The 26,042-nt window shown below is 46.6% G+C and overlaps 1 protein-coding gene and 1 non-coding gene across 2 annotated transcripts in view; both read right to left on the minus strand.

Moving 5' to 3' along the window:
- The window catches only part of HECW2 (HECT, C2 and WW domain containing E3 ubiquitin protein ligase 2), a 300,474-nt gene that overhangs the window by 174,043 nt on the left and 100,389 nt on the right, over positions 1-26,042 (minus strand). The gene's annotated exons all lie outside the window — the stretch shown is intronic.
- LOC132585531 (U6 spliceosomal RNA) lies at positions 10,473-10,580 on the minus strand. The gene has a single exon (XR_009556318.1). It is a non-coding gene; the product is annotated as a U6 spliceosomal RNA (small nuclear RNA).

A 26,042-nucleotide genomic window follows, 5' to 3' on the forward strand; every position in this document is an offset into this window, starting at 1 on the left:
CAGAAGTCCTTTCCGTTTAAGGCACTGTCTTTTGGGGCTCATAGAACTGGACCCCCTTGTCCAATTCTTTAGAAACTTGGGAGGATATTTTGAGGAGAGGCATTGGATGCTATGCAGCAAATTTGGTGCCTCTACCTCAAAAAACAGCCCCTCGGAGCCCCAGATACCCGTGGATCAATTCTCCATTATACCTTATGGGAATCAGTCTCCATAGGGAATAACGGAGTGCCCAGCAGACATTCCCCTCCCCCGCTTTTTGATGACCCTGAAGTGGGGGAAGGGCCTCCAAACCAGGGGATCCCCTGCTTCCATCTGGGGAGTAATTGTATATATCCAAAGAAGTGTGCATGCACACGGAAGCTTGTACCCAGAATAGCCATTAGACTCAGACTTCCTTCTGTACGTATCGTGGTTTGCCATCACAGACTAGGGGTGCAGTTAGAAAGGAGCTTCTCCTTCCTTTGGGAAGCATCCTTGTCATGGCCTCCTTACGAAACAGGATAGGGTTGCTGGGTCCCTCCTAGTCACTAGCAAGAGGTGGGAGGGGACTGACTAGGAGAAAGAGAAAGTCCCAGGCCACATTGCTGGTATCCCACAGGAAGTGACATCATCACACTAGAGACTTCCAGGAAATAGTCAGGTATTTGGGCAAAAAACTCTGTAGTAAAACTGGCTTCTACCATTATTGGTTTGATCAAATAGCAGAGCATCACCTGGAAGTTGCTGGTGTGATGATGTCACTTCCTGTGCAATGCCAGCAACATGGCCTGGGCCTTTCGGCTAGTAAGCCCTTGCTGGCCAGCTTATTGGTGGTTGGGGTACAAGGTCTGACAGTGGGGGACCCCCACCTCCCTCAGGGGGTCTGGCAACCCTAAACAAGCTGGCCATGTACTGTGAGAACCAAGACATTTCCCCCTTTCTGAAATTATTGGGAACAGCACATAACTATTAGATGCCCCAGGTTCTTATGGGAAATATCATTTAGGTACACAGAAGATTGCAATCCTTTGTAATCACACTTACTGAGCCAGCCAGTGTGGTGTAATGGTTGGAGGGTTGGACTAGGAGACCCAGGTTCAAATCCAGTTTCACTCTGCCTTGGAAGCTTGCTGGGTGGCCTTGGGCCAATCACACAGTCTCAGCCTATCTTACATGACTGTTGTGAGGATAAAAAGGAGAGGATAACAACCTAAGCTATTTTGGGAGCCCACTGTGGAGAAAGACAGCGTATTAATAAATAAATCAGGAGGGGTTCCAAGGAAACATGTTTAGGGTATATTTTCCTGAACAGGCTTAACTGGAAAGAAGTTATATTGAATTCAAAGAAAAATTATTGGAAGCTAAAGTAGGTAGGACGTGGGTGCCGAAATTTTCCAGGAAAGAAGAAGGTCTGGTGATCCATAACCATATTTTCCAAGGTACAGTCAACTCTCATTACATTTGTTTATGGAACATAAAACAATTAGGAGCATAAAATCCATACAATTCAATTTAAAAGGCCTCAAGATCTGAACTTTGCCAGAATCCCAATTGAACAGGAAGGCCTTCCTGAAAAGATAAATTTTAAGATTTCATCAGAAGGTCAAAGAAAGAGGCAAAATGTTCTTGCCGCTATAATTATATTTGGGGTTCAAGTCCACATTGTATAACGATGTCTTGCTTTACCTCTGAAACAGGACCTGTTTTTTTAAAAAAAATAAAAAACGAATATACATAAGAACATAAGAGAAGCCATGTTAGATCAGGCCAATGGCCCATCCAGTCCAACACTCTGTGTCATACAGTGGCAAAAAAATTTTATATATACACACACACTGTGGCTAATAGCCACTGATGGACCTCTGCTTCATATTTTTATTCAATCCCCTCTTAAAGCTGGCTATGCTTGTGGCTGCCACCACCTCCTGTGGCAGTAAATTCCACATGTTAATCACCCTTTGGGTGAAGAAGTACTTCCTTCCTTCCTGCTTATCCACTTCTGAAAATACGGCTTCAGGGTTAAACATGCCGCTGTGTCTCCCAGCCCCTCCACACATTAGTCTCATAAATGATTCCAAAAAGGATTGATTATTGCCAAACCACTTTTAGAGCGACACATCTCCGTTGGGATCCAATCATGCGTTTCCTCCAACAGAATGGCATTCCTGTTTGCGGAAGAGCGTGACACTGGTTTCCACTCATGTCCTCTCTCAACGCTAGGCTTGCCAGATCTGTGTTGGAAAACACCTAGAGACTTGGGAGCTGGATCCGGCAGAGGCTGGGCCGGCGTGTGGGAGTAGGCCAAGTAGGCAGCTGCCTAGGCTGCCCCCTCTCCCATTGCATCCGCCTCCCGACCTTGCCGAGGCTTAGAAAGAAAGCGGGAGTGCTCAGAGCTGGCTGTGAGCGTGCTCGCTTGCTGCCACGCACCCCCCCACCCCGCCTCGGCGAAGTCGAGAGGCGTGGCAGCGAGCATGCTCAGAGCCAGCGGCTGTGAGCGCTCCCGCTGTCTTTTCGACCTCACCGAGGCTTTTCGAGCCTCCATAACCAATTTGGTGCCTCCCCTCTGTCAGCGCCCCCCTCTGCCCCCCCGATCCAGCCCTGCTTCTGCTTCAGAGGGAGCTGGGAAGAGGTCTTTCCAGCTCCCTTTGAAGCGGGAGAGGGCCGAGCACGAGGGTCACTTTCGGTGATGTCATCGGGCCGCGCACGCAAACCGCATGTGAAAACAGAACTTGTGAAAAGGCGCATGTGAAAACAGAACATTTTCTCCAGGGGAGCTGATCTCTGCCAGCTGGAGATCAGCTGTAAAAGCAGGGGATTTCCAGGCACCACTTGGAGGCTGGCAACCCTAGTTTTAGGCTTGGACTGTTCGGCACTTAAATTCAGAGAGGACTTCAAACAATCAATGGCTCTGAGTAGATTGTGATGCACCAGGAAGAAGTCTAGGGAAGAAGATTCCTCCCTGAATATGCTATCTTCCCACAGGTAGAAGTGTTTTCAAAAAAGCAGTCTTCCAACGCATCTCGAAGGCGGCTCATCGCAAGGGCTCTTCACCATACATTGGAGTAGTTTTTTAATCACTTCTATGCGTGCTGAAATGAGATTTTTAAGCATGCTTTTCTTCCTGGGGATTGCACCCGAGACCCTGAGTTCCAGCGCTTTTTTTTGTAGCAGGAACTCCTTTGCATATTAGTCCACACACCCCTGATGTAGCCAATCCTCCTGGAGCTTACAGGGCTCTTAGTACAGGGCCTACTGTAAACTCAAAGAGGATTGGATACATCAGGGGTATGTAAAGGAGTTCCTGCTACAAAGAAAGCACTGCTGAGTTTTATAATCCACAGAGTTTCAAGAACTTCGCCACTGAAGTAGTTACCTTCCTCGTTCTCCATTTCTGTTCTGCTTTCCACAAAGTAGTTCCCCATAAATATTTCACAACTTGATAACGTCTTATACATTAATGATTATGACGGTCAGCTGCTTGACGGTTCGATATCCCAAGCACTTCTTCATCTATAATTCTCACTGAAGCTCAGATATGCACATCTAACTCAGAAGACCCGTCTTTCGTGGCATAGATTTCACCAGCATTAAGCCTTATAGCACCATTAAAAGATAATGGTACACACATATAATTCAGCTTTTAAACCGGGAGGTTCCAACAGCGGCCACAACCTGAGCCAAACGAACTCTCAGTGATCTCAACGCAACTTGAATACCATCCTCTGCCTTGAGTCTATGGCTCCTTGGATGTTTTTGTGCCTTTCGAATGCATTATTCGTTATGTTCGGTAATCCTTTGAGTCTTAGAAAGGCAGCAGTCTATGAAGAAACAAATCGCACACTGAACACAGACTAAGAGAGATTATGGCACTTGTGAATGCTTTCAGTCAAGGTCTATTTCACGCACAGAAGCTCCTGAAATGAACATTTAACGCAGAGAAAGAAAGAAAGAAAGAAAGAAAGAAAGAAAGAAAGAAAGAAAGAAAGAAAGAAAGAAAGAAAGAAAGAAAGAAAGAAAGAAAGAAAGAAAGAAAGAAAGAAAGAAAGAAAGAAAGAAAGAAAGAAAGAAAGAAAGAAAGAAAGAAAGAAAGAAAGAAAGAAAGAAAGAAAGAAAGAAAGAAAGAAAGAAAGAGATTGTTATTGTATTAAACTCCCTGATTTATAATGGGAGTATACAGGCTTCACTAAGCTGTCAGTTTTAAACCTTTTCAGATTCTTGGCTCCTAGTACCTTTTCTTCATTGCTCATAACAGAATAATTTTTTTGGGGGGTGGGGGGAGAATCACAGGAAATTTAAAGGTAGAGAGAGAGGCAGTCCCCTGTGCAAGCACCAGTCAGTCGTTTCGGACTCCAGGGTGACGTCACATCGTGACATTTTCACAGCAGACTTTTTACGGGGTAGTTTGCCCTTGCCTTCCCCAGTCATCTACACTTTCCCCCCAGCAAGCTGGGGACTCATTTTACTGACCTCACAAGAATGGAAGGCAGAGTCAACCTTGAGCCGGCTACCTGAACCCAGCTTCTGCCAGGGATCGAACTCAGTCGTGAGCAGAGAGCTCGGACTGCAGTACTGCAGCTCTACCATTCTGCACCACGGGGCTGCTATAGGAAACGTACAGAACCTAAAGAGCAAACTTAAGAGGAATAACCAAACATCTATTGCTTTTTCAAGGGTTATTTTTTTATACTTTTATGTATAATTCTGTATGTGATTCTGTGTGTATCTCTGTATTTTGAAATAAACTTGTTTGAGAATTGAAAACAACAACAATTCTTCTTCTTTTAAATCACCAACTGCCTGGTCTTGTCAACTGGAGATGCTGGGGATTGAACCTGGGACCTTCCACTTGCAAAGCAGAGACACTTCCCCTGAGCCACAGCCCCTCCCCCAGGGTGAACTTGGGCCAATCACAGTTCTCTCAGGACTCTCTCAGCCCCACCTGCCTCATAAGGTGCCTGTTGTGGGGAGGAAGGGAAGGCGACTGTAAGTCGCTTTGAGGCTCCTTCAGGTAGACAAAGGAAAAGGAAAGGTCCCCTGTGCAAGCATCAGTCGTTTCCGACTCTGGGGTGACGTTTCTTTCACGACATTTTCACGGCAGACTTTTTACGGGATGGTTTGCCATTCGCTTCCCCACTCATCTCCACTTTCTCCCCAGCAAGCTGGGCACTCATTTACTCAGAAGGATGGAAGGCTGAGTCAAGCTTGAGCCGGCTACCTGAACCAGCTTCCACTGGAACTCAGGTTGTGAGCAGAGGGCTCCGACTGTAGTACTGCAGTCTGACCTCTCTGCTCACGACCTGAGTTCAATCCTGGTGGAAGCTGGTTTTTCAGGTAGCCGGCTCAGGTTGACTCAGCCTTCCATCCTTCCAAGGTCGGTAAAATGAGTACCCAGCTTGCTGGGTAGAAAGTATAGATGACTGGGGAAGGCAATGGCAAACCACCCCGTAAAAAGGTCTGCCGTGAAAAAGTTGTGAAAGCAACATCACCCCAGAGTCGGAAACGACTGGTGCTTGCACAGGGGACTTCCTTTACCTCTAGTACCTCACTGCCCCACAGCACTGGTACCTTACCCCAACCCAAACAGAAATGCAATGTGCTAAACAACATGTAATAACAGCACAGTAAAGAGTGCTAATCAGGAAATAATAATGCCATCTAGGCATTAAAACCGTATACATTTGAGATGTTTTATGGATTTTACTGTAATTTTATTGTTAAGATTTAATTCTATGTTGTTTTAATTGCTGTTAGCTGCCCTGAGCCATCAGGGGAGGGCAGGATATAAGTGTAATAAAATAAATAAGAACCTAAGAGAAGCCCTGTTGGATCAGGCCAGTGGCCCCTCCAGTCCAACACTCTGTGTCACATAAGAACATAAGAGAAGCCATGTTGGATCAGGCCAGTGGCCCCTCCAGTCCAACACTCTGTGTCACATAAGAACATAAGAGAAGCCATGTTGGATCAGGCCAGTGGCCCCTCCAGTCCAATACTATGTGTCACATAAGAACATAAGAGAAGCCATGTTGGATCAGGCCAGTGGCCCATCCAGTCCAACACTCTGTGTCACATAAGAACATAAGAGAAGCCCTGTTGGATCAGGCCAGTGGCCCATCCAGTCCAACACTCTGTGTCACATAAGAACATAAGAGAAGCCATGTTGGATCAGGCCAGTGGCCCATCCAGTCCAACACTCTGTGTCACATAAGAACATAAGAGAAGCCATGTTGGATCAGGCCAATGGCCCATCCAGTCCAACACTCTGTGTCACATAAGAACATAAGAGAAGCCATGTTGGATCAGGCCAGTGGCCCATCCAGTCCAACACTCTGTGTCACATAAGAACATAAGAGAAGCCATGTTGGATCAGGCCAATGGCCCATCCAGTCCAACACTCTGTGTCACACAGTGGCAAAAAAATCCCAAGTGCCAACAGGAGATCCAAAAGAGGGGCCAGGACTAATAGAAGCCCTCCCACTGTTCCCCTCCCCCCCCACCAAGCACCAAGAATACAGGGGCTAATAGCCACTGATGGGCCTCTGCTTCTGATGTTTATTCAACGCCCCTCTTGAACCTATGCTTGTAGCCGCCGCCACCTCCTGTGGCAGTGAATTCCAAATGTTAATCACCCTTTGGGTGAAGAAGGACTTCCTTTTATCTGTTCTAACCCCGCTGCTCAGCAATTTCATCGAATGCCCACGAGTTCTTGTATTGTGAGAAAGGGAGAAAAGGACTTCTTTATACCCCATGGGAATGGATCTTCATATAGGGAGCCATGGAGTGCTCAGCAGACATTTCCCTCCCCCCCCACACAACTTCTGATGGCCCTGAAGCAGGGAGAGGGCCTCCAAACCAGGGGATCCCCTGCCCCCACCTGGGGATTGGCAACCCTATAGCTACATCAGGGGCGTGTGGCCTAATATGCAAAGGAGTTCCTGCTAACAAAAAAGCCCTGTGTTACAACTATTGAGCCTGTAATTATCAGGGGATTGGCAACCCTACATATCACACTGGTGCAATTAATTAGGAAATAGTTGCAGTAAAGACAACTGCGTTCACAGGTCCTGAGCCTGCTAAGAAAAAACCCTGATAGAAGATAGATAATTCTCAAAATTGCTTCCTAGGGACGATTCCCACTCCTTGAAAGTAATTTTCGATTACATGAGCGTCTCTCTGATTCAATTTAAAGTTGCTAAACTCTTGTAGCCTTCCTTTTAAAATCACCAGTACAATATTTGTGTGTGTGTGTGTATCCTTAGCTACTTCTTCATAAGAAAACAAAATCAAAGCAATCAAGAAAGCCAAGCATTGTGTGTAATGTTCTGTACAACAGAAGAATTCGGAAGGAAATAGTTAAGTTGTAAATTACAGAATCCTGTTATCAAGAGCAAAAAAGAAATGTGGGGGGAAAACATGGGATTGCTGTGCTTTGTATCTCAAAAACAGGGCCAAGGCAGCGAGATCTCCTACACATGTTTCTAGTTTCCTGTTTACCAGTTTAGGACATTAACCTGTTCCTTTGCTTTTGATAAGGGTGCGATGAAATAAGTGCAGAAGTTTGCTCCCAAATCTGGCAAAGGAGAAAAGATACTGATTCAGTTCCAAAAAAATGCTGGTCGCCGTTTTTATTGAATTGTCATGGAGATATGGAACAGTTCTCTTTTTGAATTCAACCACCCATTCCTTTTTTTTCTTTTACAATAACTCTTTTTATAATGACTTCGCTTAATATAGTCTATGTCTCTGGGCCATTTCTCTTAATCTCTTCCCCATGTGCTAGACTAAACAGGTGTTACCAGGTCAATTATAATTTTGTAATTTTGTTATTGCACTGCACTAGAAGACTACCTCCTCAGCAGGTAAGTCATGGGTGGAATTCTAGCAGGAGCTCCTTTGCATATTAGGCCACACACCCCTGATGTAGCCAATCCTCCAAGAGCTTACAAGGCTCTTTTTTGAAAGCTCTCAGAGGATTGGCTACATCTGGGGTGTGTGGCCTAATATGCAAAGGGGCTCCTGCTAGAATTCCACCCCTGAGGTCAGTCAAAACGCCCTCAGGAGGTACAGAGTTATCATGGCTAGTTACCAGGGTATTTTCCAAGGAACCCTTGATCTAAGGGAGTTTGTGGAGGTCTTTGGATATCAAAGGTAATATGCATTATACTAACAAAGGTTTTAAAATGTAAATGAGAATTTGTTTATTGACAGGTGCGTACTGCATTTCATTTATAGCAAGCCTTTGAATTGCTGGCTCGTGAAAATGCAACTTATTGCAAAATGCAGCCAATATTGGCTAGCAACATGTTGAGAGAACATCTACATCTCTGAACCAACCTTTTTTGGATGAGAACTAGGTCCAACAGAAATGGAAGCACTGGATGTTTGAAAGGGAATTTGGACTTTGAAGTTCCATCCATCATTAAAATTTGGATTTCGGCTTCTGTGGAATCTTGGTTCTGCCCTTTACTTTGAACTTGCTCGTTTTTGTGGATACTGTATTGTATATTTTTGGAGCAATCCGTGTTCTGTAGTTGTGTTTGGACATGAATAGAAATGACTGATTACTTGTAATTGAAGTTTTATTTGGAATTCGTACAGTTGTTTTTGCAACTGTTGCAGTGAAGCCTGTTGTAGTGAAGAAAAGATACATTTTGTTAGTTCAACTGATGTGTACACTGGGGCTCCATGGAAATATTGCATACTTATAAGAGAGAGAGTAGAGGAAGGCTTCAAAACCGCCAGCAAGTTCTAAATGTGGTGCGTTCTCTCCTTCTCTTTTGGATTTATCCTGCCGTGAGTGTTCTGTCTCTTCAACGTTATTGAAGTCTTTATGACTCAGAACAAGACGAACTTTCTTATCTCTATCCAGATGGGCAGCCGTGTTGGTCTGCAGCAGTAGAACAAAGCAGGACTCAAGGTGCACCTTTAAGACCAACAAAGTTTTATTCAGAACATAAGCTTCCGTGTGCTCTAAGCACACTTCATCAGACAAGGAATCTGTACCTGATTCCTTCTCTGCTGAAGTGTAATTAGAGCACACGGAAGCTTACATTCTGAATAAAACTTTATTGGTCTTAAAGGTGTTTCTTATCTACGGAAGCTGTGGCTTGGAATTTAAAGAAGGACTGTTGGCCCTTTAAGAGACAGAAACCTGTGGAACAACGGAAGCTATTGTTTGTAGACCCCTAGTTGGGGGGGGGCGGGGCTAGGAAATCTCAGAGAGGTGGCTTGTATTACCCACCTCTGCGTCCCAGGTGCGGTATTCCTGGGAGGTCTCTCATCCAAGTACGTGTCAGGGTAAGCCTTGCTTAACTTTTGACATTTGATGAGACAGGGTTTGCCTGGGCTATATAGGTCAGGGCCTCATTTAATTTAAAAAAAAAACCCTCAAAAACCAGTTCAATTGCAGCATAAGGCTAATAAAGTGAAAATGCTCTTTCAAAAGAGGTCTACGGATTAACAGTCATCTCTCGATCTGCTTTATGTTCAACAAACATTTCTTTTCCCTGATCTCTCCGTCTGGAGAAGCAGCTGTTGACATCCAAAGCCAGGAAGGAACAGAATGCTGGATTTTGTCGTAAAGATCATAAATCCAACTGATGTGTCTTTGCAGTGGAAATACATCCTGAGACGCTGAACCGTTCAAAATTAAGTGGGACTCTATGGTTCCTTGTCAGGTTTGGGAAAGCAGAGCTAAGGGAGAAAACCAGAGGGGGTGGGGCTTAAGTATTAGCCAGTGTGTCCTGAAAAGGCCTCCTGCCATTTGGAAGTTAACTTTTTTCAGCAGTAAAAAGGTATGTTGAGAAAACCTCAAGGTGGACCAGTGGCTGTGAAAATATTTTATTCTCATAGGAAATAGCCTCAAGAATTCATTAATTGGCCTGATCAGAGATTTAAATAGAATTCTGACCAAACCCCAGGCAGCCTACTGAACTCTTCCACTACGGCCTGTTTCTTTCCATTACCGTTCTTTTCGGCCTTCTCTTAACGAACAGATATACAAACTGCCCTCTGCTTGTGGTCGATCCAGTCCAGTCTCCTGCCTCACACAATGGCCAATCAGGGCCAGCTCACTCACTAGACAAACTAGAGAGTCCTGAGAGCCAGTTTGGTGTAGTGGTTAAGTGCGTGGACTCTTCTCTGGGAGAATCGGGTTTGATTCCTCACTCCTCCACTTGCGCCTGCTGGAATGGCCTTGGGTTAGCCATAGCTCTCACAGAGGTTGTCCTTGAAAGGGCAGCTACTGTGGGAGCCCTCTCAGCCCCACCCGCCTCACAGGGTGTCTGTTGTGGGGGGAGAAGATAAAGGAGATTGTAAGCCACTCTGAGTCTCTGATTCAGAGAGAAGGGCGGGGTATAAATCTGCAATTCTTTTTCTTTTTCTTCCTTTGATTGTGGGAGCCAGTTTGATGTAGGGGTTAAGTGCACGGACTCTTATCTGGGAGAACCGGGTTTGATTCCCCACTCCTCCACTTGCACCTGCTCGAATGGCCTTGGGTCAGCCATAGTTTTCACAGGAGTTGTCCTTGACATCCTTGCGCAGGGGCCATGCTAATCTTCTCTGTATCGTTCCAATTTTCGTATATGTGCTGCCGAAGCGAGCACGTCCTTGAAAGAGCCAGTCTGGTGTGGTGGTTAAGTGTGTGGACTCTTATCTGGGAAAACTGGGTTTGATTCCCCACTCCTCCGCTTACAGCAGCTGGAATGGCCTTGAGTCAGCCATAGCTCTGGCAGGAGTTGACCTTGAAAGGGCAGCTGCTGGGAGAGCTCACTCAGCCCCACCAACCTCACAGGGTGTCTGTTGTGGGGGAGAAGATAGAGGAGACTGTAAGCCGCTCTGAGTCTCTGATTCAGGGAGAAGGGCGAGGTATGAATCTGTAGTCATCTTCTTCTTCTCACACAGTGGCCAGCCAGTTCTCTGGAAGGCCTATATCAGGGCACAGAGGCTGAGGCTTTCCCCTGATGTTGCCTACTGGCTCTGGGATTCAGAGGGTGACTTCCTCTGAACATGGAGGTTCCCCTCACCTCTGCCACTATGACTGGTAGCCACTGATAGACCTACCCTCCATGAATATACAAATGTAACAACAGCTGTCCTGGGTAGCCCAGGCAAGCTCAATCTTGTCAGATCTCAGAAGCTAAGCACTACTGGCTCTGGCAAGTATTTGGATGGGAGACCTCCAAGGAATACCAGGGTTGTGACACAGAGGCAGGTAATAGCAAGCCACCTTTGAATCTCCCTTTGCTTTCAAAGCTCACCGAGGTCGCCAGAAGTCAGCTTGATTTGATAGCCAAAAAAAGGGGAAAAGAACGTGAGAAGAGCCCTGCTGGATCAGACCCATCTAAGTCAGGTGTGGCCGAACTGTGGCTTGGGAGCCACATGTGGCTCTTTCACACATATTGTGTGGCTCTCAAAGCTCCCATTGCCCCACCTTGCAGAAGGCATTTCTCTCTTTAAATCTCTTCTCCAAACCAAGATAACAACTTCTCCAAGGTGGCTTGGAGTACATAAGAGAAGCCATGTTGGATCAGGCCACTGGCCCATCTAGTCCAACACTCTGTGTCACACAGTGGCCAAAAAACCCAGATGCCATCAGGAGGTCCATCAGTGGGGCCAGGACACTAGAAGCCCTCCCACTGTGCCCCCCCCAAGCACCAAGAATACAGAGCATCACTGCCCCAGGCATAAGAACATAAGAGAAGCCATGTTGGATCAGGCCAACGGCCCATCCAGTTCAACACTCTGTGTCACACAGTGGATAAAAATAGCAGGCGCCATCAAGAGGTCCACCAGTGGGGCCAGGACACTAGAAGTCCTCCCACTGTGCCCCTCCCCAAGCACCAAGAATACAGAGCATCACTGCCCCAGACAAAGAGTTCCATCAATATGCTGTGGCTAATAGCCACTGGAGAATGCATTTAATGTTAAAGTTACAGTCTTTCCACCTCTCTCACCTTCCCCATCTATTCTCTTTCCTTCCTTCATGTCTTGCAGCTCTCAAACATCTGATGTTTATTTTATGTGGCCATACTTGATCCCCTGTTTCACTGACAAGCTTCTACGAGCTTTGGAAAACCATCATACATTTTACAATAGAGCAGAGCTTCAAAGATCTTAACAAAAACCTTTGAAGCTCTGCTCTATTGCAAAATGTATAATGGTTTTCCAAAGCTCGTAGAAGCTTGTCAGTGAAACAGGGGATCAAGTACGGCCCTGCTGCGTTTCTTGTGCCCTGCTGCACTGAATTATTTCATCTTTAAAATTCGTGAAGACGTCCTGGAGCGTTGGACTCCCTAGAAGAACCTACCTTTGCCACGACTGGGACTACTCTTCTCCTCTTCTTGGCGTTAATTCACCTAGAAAGGGACTTGAGTGTGAACGTGGTCTTTGTCTGTTTCATGATTAATTTCACTTTATATGTTTGGTTGCTATATTTATAAACATTTGTATCGTTTGTTATATTTTTTTAGTATGGTTTTTCGCGGAGGCGTATACCTTGTTCCCTGCTCCATTTTTTTCGCAAGTCTCTGTTCGTTGCCCACCTGGGGATTGGCAACCGTAGGTAAAAGTGGTCTCCAAAGAACCAGGGAGGGGGGGATCAGAGGGGGAGACGAAAGCAAACACTATAAGCACAAAAATGGACGTAGAAATCAGGGGATAAGCCAAAGCAGTATGGGGTCAGAACTGACGGGTGGGGGGGGGGGGACATGCAAAAGCCCTGCACAGAGGCAGTCCTAATTTATGAGGAACTTTTCTGTTCAAACAGAGCCCCGTGGTGCAGAGTGTTAAAGCTGCAGTAGTGCAGTCCGAAGCTCTGCTCAAGACCTGAGTTCGATCCCGGCAAAAGCTGGGTTTTTCAGGTAGCCGGCTCGAGGTTGACTCAACCTTCCATCCTTCCGAGGTCGGTCCAAGGAGCCCCCAGCTTGCTGGGGGGAAAGTGTAGATGACTGGGGAAGGCAATGGCAAACCACCCCGTCAAAAGTCTGCCGTGAAAACATGAAAGCAACGTCACCTCAGAGTCGGAAACAACTGGTGCTTGCACAGGGGACCTTTACTTTCCTTCTGCTCAAATATCACTACAGAAGCTGGGCACGTTCTTTGAAACACAGCATAAGGCATCTAATTTTTCCAGCCCCTCTGCTCAATCAGTGCAGCAAGCATAAGTGCATTAAAGGCAGCTTATGTGGAAATGTTTCTCTTTTCCCCCCTTTCTTTAATCCCGTCTGCCCTGAAATGGAAAGCCTCTGTATTTCCCGAACCTTAAGCAGGTTTTAATATAAGCTCCAGTCCTCCTAACTAAATTGTCATATATAGTCCTTATAATAATAAAGTATTGAAAAGCTTTCTCTTTCCCATCTCCTGGCAGACCTCACATCCGTGCCCTTCCCGGCTTTCTTTTTTGCTTCCCAGACACCAGCCAAGCCACTTTTTATCTGCCCCCATCTTCAACTGTATGTATTATTTATTTACTTCATTTATACCACAATTTTCTCTGCAGTGGGAACCCGACGTGGCTTACGTCGATTCTCCTGTTCTCCAATTTATCATCACAAAAACTCTGAAGTAGGCGAGGCCGAGAATGCGCAGCTCAGACCCAATATCCCATTAGCTCCTCCTCTCTGTGGGGCTTCCGTTGGATTTCACACTGTCTGCCCCGGGGCTGCAACTAGCTTTGCCTTTTTTCACGTGGCAAACAGAAACTGGTTTTTAGAGGATCTTGTTTGCTGCGTGAAAGAGGCAGGGCAAGTTGCGGACCCGGGCAGATGGTGTGAAATCTGACGGGAGCCCCACGGAGAAGAGGACAGCGAGAGCAGCATAGGGCCAGTGGCGAATTGGGTCTCAGTGAGCACCAATACTCCCACTAAGCTGTGGAGACTTGGGAGCAAAAAGTCTGCTTTGGGAGCTACTGGCATTACAGCCCTGAGCCACTGCATATATTAGTTTGCTCAGGGGCCATTTTTTTGTGAGCCGGAGGCTAAAAAAATGTGAGCTAGCTAACAATTAACTGAGCTTAGAGGGAACACTTGTGAGCACCATGGCAAAGTGGGGGTTCAAACCTGTGTCTCCAAGATCCTAGTCTGAAGATCTAACCACTGTGCAAAACTAGCTCCCTGTGGGGTAGTTGCTATTGAACAATAGCAAACAACGGGTCCTGAGTCAGGTGTTCAAGTCCTGTAACAGTGAGTCAGTGGAGAGTCAGTTTGGTGTAGTGGTTAAGTGTGCGGATTCTTATCTGGGAGAACCGGGTTTGATTCCCCACTCCTCCACTTGCACCTGCTAGCATGGCCTTGGGTCAGCCACAACTCTGGCAGAGGCTGTCCTTGAAAGGTCAGCTGCCGGGAGAGCCCTCTCCAGCCCCACCCACCTCACAGGGTATCTGTTGTGGGGGAGGAAGGTAAAGGAGATTGTGAGCCGCTCTGAGACTCTTCGGAGTGGAGGGCGGGATATAAATCCAATATCTTCTTCTTAGTTGCTGAAAGGCCTATGGGTTCTCCCTCAAAAGCCAAAACAGCCCTGGAAAGAACCCTGCCCTCTCCCCTTGCCTTTAACTCGCAGAAACCAAGGCTTGAAGGCTGGTGGGTATTGTTGTGATTGCTTAGCAACAGCCATTGAAAGCATTAATTTCTGAAAGCTACAATTGTTCCTTGTATCATTTGGGGAGTTAATCTCTCCACATGTCTGTCTGTTTTCAATTCCAGAATTTTCTGCAAACCTGGGGCTTTTCTCAGGTTTGTAGGAATATCTGCCTCATCTGCCCATGGCCCAAATTTCAGTACCTCCAGATATCTGGCTACATTGAGAATTAAAGCAGGCCTCGGATTCAGCAGGAGCTCACAGGAGCGCAGCTCCTGAACCTTTCTGACAGTTCCCCCTCCTCCTCCCCCCCACCTTGTCCATTGAATAGTATGTGCAGCTGCGTAACAATCCCTGAATGAGCTCCACTACCTATTTTTCTACAGAATGACCTCTGGATATATTGATGCTTTCATCTCCCCCTCTCTTGCTATACTTACAGTCCCCAGCCCATTTGAGTGCTGAATCATAATAAGATTTTTCCCCAAGAGAATGAAAAAGACACTGGGCTTTTCTGAGTCATAATCCACATCGCGCCACATTGCTCCAAGAGAAAAGTAGGCCAGGCACCATGCCCGCATACAGTTAATCAGTAAAAGGAAGACAGAATCACAGTCTCTCATGGCTTTGTGTTCTGTTGGGTAAATGGTGGTTTCTGCAGCCAGCACAGCTTACAAGGGTAGTCCCCGCATCTTTATATTACGTATCTGCACACCACGGGCACGGATCTATACAAAAATGCAACAACTAATGTGAGCATGATAGTCAACAACAAGCAGAAATGTTCTGCAATTACTGTACACCACACATAAGCTTATAATTTGATTAGACTTGTAACACAACAGCAGGGGAGTATTTATTTTACCTGGAGAATTTATATGCCTTCTCTCTACAGACCTAACTCAAGGTCGCTCAGGAGTATGAACAATACCATCAATATGAATAAATGAAAAGACTACTGAAAAGACGCCACTGGAATGGAACAGCTTCTGAGCAGTTTAAAAAATCCTCACAGAACAGCCCCTAGGCTAGAAGCAGATGATAAAGACATCTAAAAAATAGAGATAAACCCCCTTAATTTAAAAAGCCTGGGGGCTTAAAAGATGGTAAAAGAAGGAACCAGGTGAGCCTTCAGGGGAGAAGAGATTCCAGAGAAGAGGGGATGAAAATACTCCCTCCACTTCACCTCCTTCCAGAGATGGGAGCACGGTGTGACGGCGTGGGAGGAAAGTCTTTTTGAATGCATTTAAGGCGAAATATTCTGAGCGAGGAAATGAGGGAACAACAAATCCAAAAAGAAAAATCAGTAGCTGCAAAAATGAGAACAGCAAATTTGTTATTCTTCTTTATTATGACTTTAAAGTCCCTTTGCCTATTAACAAATGATTTCATGGGGATTTTGAGGAGGAACAGAGAAACTATTAATGCAATTTTAAATAGAGTTACATTAAAAAGGTAAAGGTTGTCCGCTGTACAAGCACCAGTCGTTTCCAGTCAAGGTGACGTTGCTTTCACAACGTTTTCACGGCAGGCTTTTTACGGGGTGGTTTGCCATTGCCTTCCCCAGTCATCTACACTTGCCCCCCAGCAAGCTGGGTGCTCCTTTCACCAACCTCAGAAGGATGGAAGGCTGAGTCAACCTTGAGCCAGCTACCTGAACCCAGCTTCCGCCGGGATCGAACTCAGGCCATGGGCAGAGCTTAGGACTGCAGTACTGCAGCTTTACCACTCTGTGCCACGGAGCTCTTTACATTACAGTTACATTACAGAGTTACATTACAGCCTTACAAATCCAATGAAGCCAAAGGAAGTAGAAGGGTGTTACTTCAACTATGACTGCATTGTACAAATTGCAAATGTTTCAGGGCTGAACACAAAGCACGTCTGCAGCTATCCGCTTGCTAAAACAGTGATATGTAAAGCCGTTCTAGGAAGCAGTCAAAACAGCAAATGAAATCCCTGTCCCCTAAAAGCAGCTAATAAGCAAAGATTCCCTAATAGGATGATGTGGCGTTACTGTGCAAATGAAGTACAAACGCAATCCGTTTGCTTAATTCAGGTTCTAAGCAGGAAAAATAAACAATCAAGTGCAAAACCACAACCGTACTCTTTCTCAAGTATAAACACAATCAGGGCTCAATTTGAGGCAGGAACTCCTTTGCATATTAGGCCCTGATGTAGCCAATCCTCCAAAAGCTTACATGGTCTTCTTACAGAAGAGAGCCAGTTTAGTGCAGTGGGTAAGTGCACGAACTTTTATCTGGGAGAACTGGGTTTGATTCCCCACTCCTCCACTTGCAGCTGCTGGAATGGCCTTGGGTCAGCCATAGCTCTGGCAGAGGTTGTCCTTGAAAGGGCAGCTGCTGTGAGAGCCCTCTCAGCCCCACCCATCTCACAGGGTGTCTGTTGTGGGGGAAGAAGCTGAAGGAGATTGTGAGCTGCTCTGAGACTCTGATTCAGAGAGAAAGGTGAGGTATAAATCTACAGTCTTATTCTTCTTCCTCCACTTGCAGCTGCTGGAATGGCCTCAGGTCAGCCATAGCTCTGGTAGAGGTTGTCCTTGAAAGGGCAGCTGCTGTGAGAGCCCTCTCAGCCCCACCCACCTCACAGGGTGTCTGTTGTGGGGGGGAAGATAAAGTAGATTGTAAGCCGCTCTGAGTCTCTGATTCAGAGAGAAGGGCGGGGTATAAATCTGCTATTCTTCTACTTCTTACAGGGCCTACTGTAAGCTCCTGGAGGACTGGCTACATGAGGGGTGTGCGGCCTAATATGCAAAGGAGTTCCTGCTACAAAAAATGCCCTGAACACAATCAAAGCTGCCCAATGACACCACCCACGTGGATGAGGGCGGCTGGGTTATCCACTTCGGGGACAACCTTCTGCCCTTAGCCTCCTGCTGCTCACTGCGCAATGGCATCACTCACAGGTCACATCAACCCACTGGCGACGTTGGAGGAGGTTCCCCCTGCCAGCCCACTGTGGGCCGAAGGGTTGGGAACCTCCCGGGAGGGGGAACCCCTGCCCAAACCGGGGGCTTGGCAGCCCTAATATTAGGCCACACCCCCTGATGTAGCCAATCCTCCTAGAGCTTACAGGGCTCTTACAGGCCTACTGTAAGCTCTTGGAGGGTTGGCTACATCAGGGGTGTGTGGCCTAATATGCAAAGGAGTTCCTGCTACAAAAATAAAGTCCTGAATTTCCCAACTCAGAGTTGGGAAGCCTGCCACCACCATCTATCACCCAACAACCACAGGTGAAATCCCAACTTTCCCAGTTTCTATTCCACACCTAACAATGTCAGATTATAAACAGAATTAACACTGATTTAACAAAAGACAAGCAAATTGTTTTAGAAAGGCGTCTCACTACCCGCCACATGGTCCCACCGGTAAAGGACATTTGGCTGCTTCCCAGGAATTTTACATTTTTAATACAGTCCTTTTACCAGGGTTCGGAAGTCTGAATGCCGGGTCTATATTCTGAGAGCTGGGGCCAACGGCTGATAAGTTACACTGGCTGCGGAACCTAACTTCCCCTTCCTGATTATATTCCATCCAGACAGACAGAACTGACTGATCCATAACGGAATTTGATATTCTGCGAACAGCATCGAAGGGCACTTAAACAGCATTTCATCCATCTCCTGACCTATTTTTCTTTCCATCTGCAGCAGCTTTTCATTCAGAAGGGGGGGCGGAATTGAATTTGATTACTATTTGATATTTTTTTTACTCCTTAACACAGATAGTACTTTAGCCAAGATTACAAAATAAAATACACTGCGGGGGGCGGGGGGAGAATACTGGACATAGGAGAGCCAGTTTGGTGTAGTGGTTAAGTGTGCGGACTCTTATCTGGGAGAACCGGGTTTGATTCCCCACTCCTCCACTTGCACCTGCTAGCATGGCCTTGGGTCAGCCATAGCTCTTGTAGGAGTTGTCCTTGAAAGAGACAGTTTGGTATAGTGGTTAAGTGCGTGGACTCTTATCTAGGAGAATCGGGTTTGGTTCCCCACTCCTCCACTTGCAACTGCTGGAATGGCCTTGGGTCAGCAATAGCTCTCTTATCTGGGAGAGCCGGGTTTGATTCCCCACTCCTTCACTTGTAGCTGCTAGCATGGCCTTGGGTCGGCCACAGCTCTGGCAGAGGTTGTCCTTGAAAGGGCAGCTGCTGTGAGAGCCCTCTCCAGCCCCACCCACCTCACAGGGTGTCTGTTGTGGGGGAGGAAGGTAAAGGAGATTGTGAGCCGCTCTGAGACTCTTCAGAGTGGAGGGTGGGATATAAATCCAATATCATCATCTTCTTGTTCACTGAACTTAGATAATAATATCACAACCACCAAATATAAAAACATATGTTCATGACACAGGCTAGCCCTCCCCCCCTTCCCCCCCAAAAAGGCCCAATTAATTGCTCTTGAGGTAACTGAAGATGTGAGCAGTGACTCGTGAAAGCTTCTATTCCACCACAATTTTTTGTTAGTCTTTAAGGTGCTGCTGGATTTTTACTCTTTTCTATGGCTAGAATTCAGTGTCTGACTAAGTCCTGCCCCCCTGGATTATCTAGTTTCACCTTTGACCTTGCTGTAGTATGTAGAATTCCCCCACCCAAACCGCCAAGAGGCAGTGCACTTCAGGGACTCTGTGCTACTCTCTATTATGGGGTTAGTTGGAATCTCAAAGGTAAAAAGGAGTTCTAGGTCACTGTGGAATGCACATAGCCTGCAGCAGATTCTGTCTTTGTTGACGCCTCAAGATGCTGAAAAGCACGCACATTTATTGCCTATTGCTTCCCTTTCTCTTTTCATTTTATGAGCTCTAGGCAGGGCCAGAACGTCAACTGTATCTAGAAGAGCATTCGGAAATCTTCTCCTATCAACGCAACTGGTGCTCAGATAAATGAAGCTTCTTAGAATCCCAGAATTCCAGAATTGGAAGGGAAGAGATATGCCATCTAGTCCAACCCCCCGCTCAATGTAGCATTAGTCTAGGGCAGGGGTGTCAAACATGCGGCCTGGGGGCCCAATCAGGCCCCCGGAGGGCTCCTATCAGGCCCCCAAGCAACTGGCTGTCATCTGCTTCCTTCTCCCTCTCCCTTGCTTCCTTCTGCATCACAGCTTGCTTTGCCAGGCTTGCTCAATTGCACAGGAGCTACAGAGCAAAATCTTTGTTTTCTCCATTGGCTGAGGCTCCTCTCTTGGGGAGAAAGGGAGGGAGGCAGCGCTTGTTTTTCCAGGCTCTCTCAATCACACAGCAGAGCTACTGGGCCAAGCCTCTCTTCCATCTATTGGCTGAGGCTCCTCCCTCACCAGTCCCTGGGGAAGGAAGAAAAGAGCCAGAGCCTCCTTTGCCCAGTTTCCTGGATCCATGGGAAAAATACAAAGAAAGCACCTTTAAAACCAACAAGTGCTAATGTTTTAAGCATGTTTTAAGTTTTTTTAAAAAAATAATACTAATAATTGCATTTGTCTGTGCTCTTTATAAAGTTTATATCTCTGCTACCTAATCTTAAATAGGAACACACATGGCCCGGCAGGGTCTCCAGCCCTCATAACAAACGAGTTTGATAACCCTGGCTTAGAGCATCCCCAACATGTGTTTGTCCCACTGTTCACCACCTTCCTAAGTAGCCAATTCTACTGTTGAACAACTCATACTGTCAAAAAGTTTTTCCTAATATCCAGCCGGTACCTTCCCACCCTTCATTTAAGCCAGAGATGTTCTGCCAGGCCTTTGGATGAGGACGGTGGCAGGTTCCAACTGGCTGGCTTGCACCCTCCCACTCTGCTACTTACATCTACCTGCCCTCTTCCCACCCACTCCCCTCCCCACCGCCTGTGAATCTAAGCTCATAGCATAGCAGAAGCAAATCCGTGAAAAATTGCTACGCAGTATATATGAACATATATGATGCTGCCTTCTACTGAATCAGACCCTCGGTCCATCAAAGTCAGTATTGTCTACTCAGACAGGCAGCGGCTCTCCAATGTCTCAAGCTGAGGTTTTTCATGCCAACTTGCCTGGACCTTTTTTAGTTGGAGATGCCGGGGATTGAACCTGGGACCTTCTGCTTACCAGGCAGATGCTCCATCACTGAGCCACCATCCCTCCCCATGAACATATGAAGCTGCCTTCTACTGCATCAGACCTCCTTGGGTCCATCAACGTCAGTCTTGTCTGCTCAGACTGACAGCGGCTCTCCAGGGTCTCAAGCTAAGGTTTTTCACACCTCCTTGCCTGGACCCTTTTTAGTTGGAGATGCTGGAGATTGAGCCTGGGACCTTCTGCTTACCAAGCAGATGCTCTACCACTAAGCCACCGCCCCACTTTAGAATGGGTTTCAATTCTCATATATATGAACATATAAAGCTGCCTTCTACAGAATCAGACCCTCCTGGGTCCATCCAAGTCAGTATTGTCTACTCAGACTGGCAGTGGCTCTCCAGCTGTTTTTCACGCCTACATGCCTGGACCCTTTTTAGTTGGAGATGCCGGGGACCTTCTGCTTACCTGGACCTTCTGCTGAACCTGGGACCTTCTGCTTACAAAGCAAATGCTCTGCCACTGAGCCACCATCCCTCCCCTCAATACTGTTAAATCTGTCAGTACTCAATACTGTTAAATTTCAATACTATTAACCACGCCGTTCATACGTATAGTTCAATCACAACAATTCATCAAGGTCAAGTAAGCTCATGCATGCAAAGTTTTAACTCGCTGAAAGCTTTACATCGTTTTTAACAATGACAAAGCGTGAGTGCAAAATTTGAGAAGTTCTTTAAATGTGTTCAGAATATGAGTAGACGTTCCAAGAGACCCTCAAACTTGGAAAGTCAGCGTATTTCTGCACGTTTCAATGAGTCCCCATCTTCATCGAGGAGGGGTAAGTCGAACAGACCACAGGCTTTCAATTATTTTTCTCTACAGAGTATCCTGCGCAATGTCTCATCAACGGCGATTTCTCCACTGATGAGACATTGTGTTGGATACTCTATACCGAGTATTGCGTTAGTAAATTTTTGTGTTAGTGATTTTTCACCGATCTGTTTCTGCTACAGTCTTCTTGTCTGTGAATGGAAGCTGGCAGCTGGAATTGGGACTATTTATTGTTTGCCACCTGATTGTTAAAAGGTTCTGTTAATGTTTTAACTGGTTTTATCTTTTTGCTGTTTTAAGGAGATTGCACATCGCCCAGGGATAGGCAATACAACAACAACAACAACACAGTGACTCCTCTCCTCTGCTGTCAACAGGAACAGCTCCCTGCCCTCATCCGACAGCCCTTCAAATAGTTAAAAAGAACAATTTTTCAAACGCTGCTCTCCATCCTGCTGACTGCAGGAAGCCCCACATAATCAGAAAACAAAGTTTTCTAGTCCTTGTCCACCTAATTTCCTACTTCTTGTCCACCTAATTTACTTTTGAACACCATTCTATACATTATAAACATCATTCTAGTTCGCCTTTAGAAAAAAGAATACATAAAATGAAAAGGGGGTTCATAATGAAAGCAGAATTTCTTCATTGCGAGATTGACCTTCTAGCCTATTAGCAAAAAGCTGATCCTGAATTTCCAGTTCTCTTCAGTAGAGCTCCCAAAGTCTCAACTCATCTCAACTGGCGCAAGGTATCACACTCCTGTTTTTTCTACAAGGGTCGGCCCTAAAACTATTTCAAGGAATACACTGGGTCACACTCGTCACCTTTGATGCGGTATAGCTGTCAGGGCCGGATTAACAATTAGGCCAAGTAGGCACTGCCTATGGGCCCCCATGCCTTTAGGGACCCTGGGCTGGCTCCCCCCCCCCCGGTTTCCCCTCCCCCCGCTAGAAGCCCTCCCAGACTGCACATGCAGCCAGCAACTGAGCTGCTCTTTGCCGAACTTGCCTGGTGTGGCTGCTGCTGGCGGTGTCGCCAAGTTTGCCTCTCTCTGCCTCTCCCCCACAGCTTCGTCAAAGGGGCTTTCTAGAAGGTACCTGCAGGCTGCAGTGGAGGGCCTCAGGCAGTGAGGTGGGCAGTCCAACTCTGAGACAATTTGCGAGGGGGGGCCCTGAGATTTTGACTGTCTAGGGGCCTCCGCAGGATTTAATCCGGCACTAATAGCTGTGACAAACTCCCACAACTGATCAAAAAGCAGCCGTTTCAATGATGACAGCGATCCTTCCATACGCTTTTAAAGGTCAACGAGAAGATATTTGAGAGGTTATTAATTCGACAAAGTCACCACAAGTTGAAAGTGACTGGATGGCACTGGACACACACACACAGCTTGGTTTGTGAGTCGGTGTAGGCAACACAGACATCAAGACAAGTTCAAAATAATTTTAGTAATATACCTCAGTGCTGCCAGCCAGGCCCTGGATAGGGTTACCAACTCTAGGTTGGAAAATTCCTGGAGATTTTGTGGTAAAACCTGGGGATGGGACTCAGGGGCATATAATGCCAGAGTCAAATAGGGCTGCCAATCTTCAGTTGGGGGCACAGGATCCTATGCTTTGGAGGCCCTCCCCCCACTTTAGGGCTATCAGAAAAGGGGAGGGGGGGTCCACTAGGCACTCCATTATACCCTATGAAGACCAATCTCCATAGGCTATAATGGAGAATCGATCTGTGAGTAACTGGGGCTCTGGGGAAGCTGGGGTTTTTTTGAGTTAAAGGTACCACATTTTCAGCATAGCATCTGGTATCTCACCTCAAAAACCTCCCCAAGTTTCAAAAAGATTGGACCGGGGGGGGGGGTCCAATTCTATGAGCCCCAAAAGAAAGTACCTCCATCCTCCATTATGCCCAATGGAAGACATTTTTAAAAAATGCAGTCCCTTTAAACGTGATGGCCAGAGTTCCCTACGGAGTTCAATTGTGCTCGTCACAATCTTCCTCCTGGTTCCACCCTCAAAGTCTCCAGGCTGCACCCCCAAAATCCCCCGATGTTTTCTAAGTCACACCTTAGGATTTTTGCAGCTCGAAGAAGCCTGTGCGAAACAAGGGTTCCAGTACGACCTTGTTCTTTTCAACCTTTTGGATTGCTGGCTGCATCTATTGAGAGACACTGATCAATTGCACAACTATTTCACCAGGATTCCTTGGAATGAACTGAGCAATGATTGCTGTAAAGACTGGATTGATTCTTGGTGAACACGTTCCCTATTTTGCTAAGGACTAATTGTATGGTCTTTCATGAATTAATATATGATTTTGTAATTGTTGAATTGTTTGGTGAGTTTGCTGGTTGTACAGAGGCTGGTTTTCACGGAAAGCCTTGTGCTTTGGATTTCTCTGCCATCCTGGTAGTTGGCAACCCTGGCTCCCATCTGCCGGGTTCAATGACTTCCACTCAATATCAGTTTGCGCAAGACAGCAAAGATTGTTCCTGCTAACCTGTTCCAAACCCTCACTCCCATGAGATTTCTCATCTACTTTAACAGATAGTCGCACAGAAAAAAATTAAATTTTAAAAGATGCGCACAGCTCCTCCTGCTTATCTCACTAATGCTCCTGTTTAAGCTTCTTCTGATCTTAACTTGGAATTTAAGAACATAAGGAGAGACCGGCTGGATCAGACCAATAGTCCACCTAGCATCCTGTCTCACGCAGTGGCCAGTGAAACGTTACCCGCCCCTTCTGCTAGGGGGAAGTTTGCGCAGGATCCAAACCAAGACTTTTCAGTACTCAAGTGCAAATTGAACTTTCTGCACTAATATCATGCAAAGCTAAGTAACTTGTGGTTTTTAATTAAACAAGCTGATTCGAAGATAAAAGCGTAACAAAAGTCTTCATTCAAAGCAGATGGCCAATTAAAGGGAAACAAGACCAGCTCAGCCACATTCCCAAAATGGCATTGTAACTTAGTCATGCTGTGAACAACAACTGCTGGGGGGAAAAAATCATCTCACAACTGGACATGAAAAACCAATCTCAGATAACTGTGCTAATGTTAAGAAAGGCAACACAGTTAAGAACATCAGAAGAGCCCCACTGGATCAGACCAGTAGTCCATCGATTCCAGCATCCTGTCTCACACCGAGGCCAACCAGTTCCTCTGGAGGGCCAGCAACAGCGCAGAAAGGTCAAGACCTTCCTAAAAACTGGATCAGACCAGTGGTCCATCTAGTTCAGCATCCTGTCTCACACAGTTCTTCTGGAGGGCTGGCAACAGAGCAGAGAGGCTAAGGTCTTCTTAAGAACGTAAGAAGAGCTCTGCTGGATCAGACCAGTAGTCCATCAATTCCAGCATCCTGTCTCACAGAGAGGCCAACCAGTTCCTCTGGAGGGCCAGCAACAGTGCAGAAAGGCCAAGACCTTCCTAAAAACTGGATCAGACCAGTGGTCCATCTAGTCCAGCCTCCTGTCTCACTCAGTGGCCAGCCAGTTCCTCTGGAGAGCCGACAACAGGGCAGAGAGGCTGAGGCCCTCCTAAGAACATCAGAAGAGCCCCACTGGATCAGACCAGTAGTCCATCGATTCCAGCATCCTGTCTCACAGAGAGGCCAACCAGTTCCTCTGGAGGGCCAGCAACAGCGCAGAAAGGCCAAGACCTTCCTAAAAACTGGATCAGACCAGTGGTCCATCTAGTCCAGCATCCTGTTTCATACAGCAGCCAAGCAGTTGCTCTGGAGGGCCAACAACAGAGCAGAGATGCCAAAGCCTTCTTAAGAACATAAGAAGAGCCCTGTTGGATCAGACCCACCTAATTCAGCATCCTGTCTCACACAAAGGCCAACCAGTTCCTCTGGTTGGCCAACAAGGCAGAGAGGCTGAGGCCTTCCCCCTGATGTTGCCTCTGGGATTCAGAGGCTTAGTGCCTTGTGGAGGTTCCCCTCAGCCACCATGGCCAGTAGCTAATGATAGACTTACCCTGCATGAATCTATCTAATCCCTTTTAAAGCTGTTTTTTTCTGTGGTTATCACTACATTCTCTGGCAGATAATTCCACATTTTCATCACTCTCTGTTGTCACTTGCTCAGCATTTCCTATTATTCCCTGGAAAGTTAAAGCTTCCATAAAACTTCCATATAAGCTTCAAGAGGGGATTGGATCAGCATATGGAGCAGAGGGCCATCAATGGCTATTAGCCACAATGTATTGTTGGAACTCTGTCTGGGGCAAGTGATGCTCGGTATTCTTGGAGCATGAGGGCGCACAGTGGGAGGGCTTCTAGTATCCTGGCCCCACTGATGGACCTCTGGATGGCACCTGGGTTTTTTGGCCACTGTGTGACACAAAGTGTTGGACTGGATGGGCCATTGGCCTGATCCAACATGGCTTCTCTTATGTTCTTATGACTGGGGAAGTGATGCTCTGTCTTCTTGGTGCTTGGGTGGGGGCACAGTGGGAGGGCTTCTAGCGTCCTGGCTCCATTTATGGACCTCCTGATGGCACCTGGGTTTTTTAGCCACTGTTTGTCACAGAGTGTTGGACTGGATGGGCCATTGGCCTGATCCAACATGGCTTCTCTTATGTTCTTATAACAGAAAAGATACTGGCTTTTTTGT

The sequence above is a fragment of the Heteronotia binoei genome, chromosome 16 (assembly GCF_032191835.1).
Source record: "Heteronotia binoei isolate CCM8104 ecotype False Entrance Well chromosome 16, APGP_CSIRO_Hbin_v1, whole genome shotgun sequence".
NCBI classification, from domain to species: Eukaryota; Metazoa; Chordata; class Lepidosauria; order Squamata; family Gekkonidae; genus Heteronotia; species Heteronotia binoei.